Source organism: Triticum dicoccoides, chromosome 3B, assembly GCF_002162155.2.
Source record: "Triticum dicoccoides isolate Atlit2015 ecotype Zavitan chromosome 3B, WEW_v2.0, whole genome shotgun sequence".
In the NCBI taxonomy this organism is placed as follows: Eukaryota; Viridiplantae; Streptophyta; class Magnoliopsida; order Poales; family Poaceae; genus Triticum; species Triticum dicoccoides.
Genome location: NC_041385.1, coordinates 91,175,343 through 91,180,030, shown reverse-complemented (window position 1 = coordinate 91,180,030; position 4,688 = coordinate 91,175,343). Strand labels below are relative to the sequence as shown.

Here is a 4,688-nt window from a genome sequence, read left to right as displayed (position 1 = left end):
TATTCCGAAAATATTCTTCGTGGATTTTTAGGTCATTCCAAGAACTTTTATTTCTGCACAAAAATAACACCAAGGCAATTCTGCTGAAAACAATATCAGTCTGAGTTAGTTTCATTCAAATCATGCAAATTAGAGTCCAAAAAAAAGGCAAAAGAGTTTGGAAAAGTAGATACGGTGGAGACATATCATGGCGGCACTCCGATGTCGTCCCCTTCCTGAAGGCACGGCCTTAGAGCCCACGGTTCGTGATATGCGGCTTCACCTCTTCGCATAGTGATAGGTATGGTGTTGCTGCGATCCGCGCCTATGTATCATGTCTTGGGTGTGTGCGCGTGAGTTGTGGGGGCGTGCATTTGTACCAGGTGCTGTTGATCGTTGGTTTATATATAAAGGGGCGAACGCCTTTTCGGCAATAGAGAAGCAAATAAAATTGCTCATGAACTTGCCAAATTGGTTAGACTTTCTTTTATTTTTGAATGGTTCGAGGAGCCAAATAGTGATATTGTATCAATTCTCACAAACGATGTAATGGTTTTTTCTAATGCATAAAACTTGATTTTCTTTAAAAAAAAAGAGTACTTAGTGCAGACATCTGTTACCCATGATTGGGTCACAAGTGTTTCCTTGTGCGCTATGCGCCTGGCGGATTTTTCAAAAAGATTCGTCGGCTCGTGAGCCATTGGATTAAACGCTGGGTGGTCGTCAGATTCAACTGCCAGCTTGCAACAAGGATGATTTTGCGCTCGGATGTTTTCAATAGAGTTCATGTTGCAGAACTTTTACAACAGAGGTATTATTGCATAAATTGTTTTGCAATAGAGCTAATGTTGCAGGATATTTTTTGCTTTCATTTATATAAGGCTATCGAAGAAAGTTTTGCAATATCACTGATGTTGCAGAAATCTTTCTTGCAATAGGGTGAATATTTGAAAAAGCTCGGCGATGATGTGGTCTGCAACTTCGGTTGGGCTGGGGAAAGGCTTCTAAAACACGGGTCAAGTTGTCGCAAATGAAGTTGGAGAGGTTGGCTCTTGCCCATCTAATCATTAACATATCTGGTGGCCACAAAGACAGTCGACGTGAGCGGATAGATCCGCTGGGTGATCACAAGCGTTTTCCGATATTAAAACAAAAGTCTGATGTTTAGTCACTTTTTATAAAATAGCTCGAATGATAAGTGTCACACATGTGGCACGAAGCACTTCGGCTCTAATGTTTTTTTTCAACTAAAACAAAATTGCCATAAAAATTGTACTTGTCATTCAGAAAAAAATTGTCATACTCGCTTCACTAAACTTATCATAAAAAAATATTCAAAGTTGTGCCACACGTGTGACACTTGTTAGGTCCAAATAAAAAGAGAAAAGAAAACGGGATCGTTTTCCTCCAACAGAAACAGAAACAGAAACCAGTGTGCCCGGGTCGAGAAATCCCATCCTCCGCCCAACCACAATGCCGCCGCCGCCGGCGCGCCGCACCCTCGGTGGCAACGCCTCGGCCCCGCTGACCAGCCTCCCGAACGACCTCGTCGAGGAGATCTTCCTCCGCCTGCCCACGGCCACCGACCTCGCCCGCGCATCCATGGCCTGTGCCTCCTTCCGCCGCATCATCGCCGGCCACTTCTTCCTCCGCCGCTTCCGCGCCCTCCACCGGCCGCCTCTCGTTGGCGTACTCGCATACGACTCAGCCGAGCGGAAGAGCCTCTCGGTCGCCTTCCTCCCGGCCCAGCCGCCCCACCCCTCCGCTGCCGCGGCCGCCCTCACCCTCGCGGCCGCCGACTTCTCCTGCTCATTCCTACCCTCCCCGGAGCTCTGGAGTACCCGTGACTTCCGCGACGGCCGCGCCCTCCTCTCCAAGCAGGGGGATTCGCTGGCCAACCTCGCCGTATGCGACCCGCTGCACCGGCGCTACCTCCTGCTACCTGCCATCCCCCACGACCTAGCTGTTCTAGCCAGGCAGCTGAAGCTCATGCATTGTGGACCCTTCCTTGCTCCTGCCGGCGAGAACGAGGGTGACAGTGCCAACGCTCCCTCGGGCTTCAGAGTCATGTGCTTGCGCATGTCCTCAACCAAGCTAGTCCTCTTTGTCTTCTATTCGTCGGGTGCCCGTGCCGGCCAATGGCACACTGTCACATTTGATGGTTGGAGCGCCTTGATCGCACAATATGTCAGCGCGGGTTTCTTCCCGGGCACTGTGCCACTGCCCATACGTCGCCATTATGCGCACGGATGCTTCTATTGGGAGATACCTTATACCCGCAAGTTGCTCGTGTTGGACACGGCGACACGCTCATGGAGTTCTCTTCTCTCAGCCCCCTACTCGGTCGTTATCAGAGGGTCTTTGTGGAGGCAAGGGAAGGAAGGCTTGGGATGATTAGTCATGGTATTAATGGAGATCGCCTCTTGTATGACATTTCGCGAGATAATGAGGATGGCACAAAACAATGGCAAATGGAGGACGTAATTCCGGTGCCCCATTATTATGACTATACCACCGTTGATGTTGCTGGGGGATGCTTACTACATAATGTGCTTCTAGATAACCCGGAGTTTCCAAGCTTCAATTTTTATTCACTGGATCTCCAGACTTTGAAGCTTGGGTGGTTCTGTGAGCCTCCGTATTGGTGCACCCCCTCGCTTACCTATCTGTATGCAGGTTTCCCTCCATTCTTGTCTCCACCAACTATTTGAAGGGGTAAGCTTTGCTCCTTGTTTTTGCTTGTATTGTTCATGCCATACCATATATAGCACTGGTTGGTATTGTAATATGATGCAAGTATTAGTTGATCCGATGGTAACATGCTCTGTTATTCTACTAATTTTAGCAAACAATCCTCACTATGGAGGGGTGTCCAAGTTATCTCTTGCCCATAACAATCCTCATGGTGCCTTTTTTAGGTGTTTAAATGGTATTCCAATGCTTTACTTTATTATTCACATAGAGTATGCAGTTGGAATGATATGAAATTCAGGAACGGCAAAACACTTCTTTCTCATATTGTGAATAACTTGATATGCATTTTACATTTTAAGTCTGTCATATAAATAAAAGAAAACAACAAAGCAGCGACATACTATCCCTAAAATGCTGTAGCAAGCTGGAGATGCCAGATCGAGGAACATGACAGGGAGGGGTGTCAGGTACGAGTGGCACCAAGAAGGGGCTGATTTCAGATCAGCACACAAGCACATGCAGAGCCCAGCAGCTCTGTAGAGGCCAGCTGGCTGCCGCCGCGCCGTGAATACCGGAGGCACTACCTCCACGGCCGGCACGCGTGCAGCAGCAACAAAAGTGAGAAGGGGAGGTGGGTGCCCACTACCGCTGTGGGACGGCCACGCCGGCGCCACGGTGCAAACTTTGCCCGGCGGCGCTTTTTGGCGGCGGGGAGGGGACTGAGTGGCAGCGGGTCGGAGAAGGGTCAGGGTTCCTCCCTGTGCTGCTCTAGTGGAGTTGCTTTTATAATGCTTGATTAAGCTGGATTTGGACATGTAGTGTTATCTTTTTGTTAACCCCTTGGCTTTCAATAGGTCCTTGTCCTGAACATGCTCATGCCATTCCCGGTTTGTTGCATTAACTAATATCTTTGCAACAGTAAGATTAAATTGTGTAAAGACTGGGTATCAGTGACATCAGTAGCAGCAACACCACCTTTCATCATAACTAACACTAAAACTGATTTTATAGTTGTTAACAAAATTACCCATACATACAGAAGACAGCTCCAAAATAAACAGTGTGCGCATGTTGAAAGCTAATATGAGTGGGAATCTTATTCAAGAGGCATTACTCTAAATCGAATAGGTGAAAAGGAGGGAATGTCTATGCTGGATGGGGATCCATCTGTGCACCATCTATTGCTGAGTACTGTTATGCTTATGCATGTTTAATGGATTCACATCGGGCTGGTGGGAGGGTGAGACTCACAGTTCAGTTTGCCTAAAACTAGTTTATGTTAAGATGGGTTCCTCCTGCCATCATTCATCTATAAGAGTTTGCCATTGTGCTAACATATAGCGATAATTAAGCAGAAATACTAGTAGTTTACTTCGTGCCGCGCAGTTATATATCGCTTCACGTATGGCTAAAGAGTATGGGTACTTCCAGAGGCTTCAAACTGACTGCTTATCATGACAATGCTGACACTAGCAGCGTCTTGGAGATAATGCAAGGAAGAATCAGTTCCATCACGTACAGCCATTTAACCTGCATTCTGATTGATAGGTGACGAGCTGTGAAGTAAAATTTATGCATTTCGGATGCCATGCTATGTCACGACCGGTTTTCCAATAAAAATATTTATTGAGAAACCAATCTTTTGAGTCCAGTATGAGAGAAATCCTCCTTACTGATAGACAGATTCTTGATACAAAAAGCCAGTAGCATAAAATATATTACAGGGTCGAACTACGGTTGCTCAACCAAATTATTACAAGCACGCCAATAATTATACATAATGGCGGACATGACACAGTGGTGTGGAGGCATACTACTGACTCGAGGATAGGGCGGTGGTGGAGAAACACAGCGGGAAGAGAAATACAAGACTCTAAGTCTGTCATCTCATCGAGCGTCAAGGTGAGGCTCGATGAATTTATTTGGTAGCGGAAGCGGATATAAAACAGCGACCAAATCCAGGGTCGCACGAGACTGACTGGGACTCCTCTAAGTGTCGGACTCGCTATCAAACT

The 4,688-nt window shown here is 47.0% G+C and overlaps 1 pseudogene; it reads left to right on the top strand.

Moving 5' to 3' along the window:
* The first annotated feature begins 1,452 nt into the window (after positions 1-1,452).
* On the top strand, positions 1,453-2,690 carry LOC119279349 (annotated as a pseudogene).
* The last annotated feature ends 1,998 nt before the right edge of the window (positions 2,691-4,688 follow it).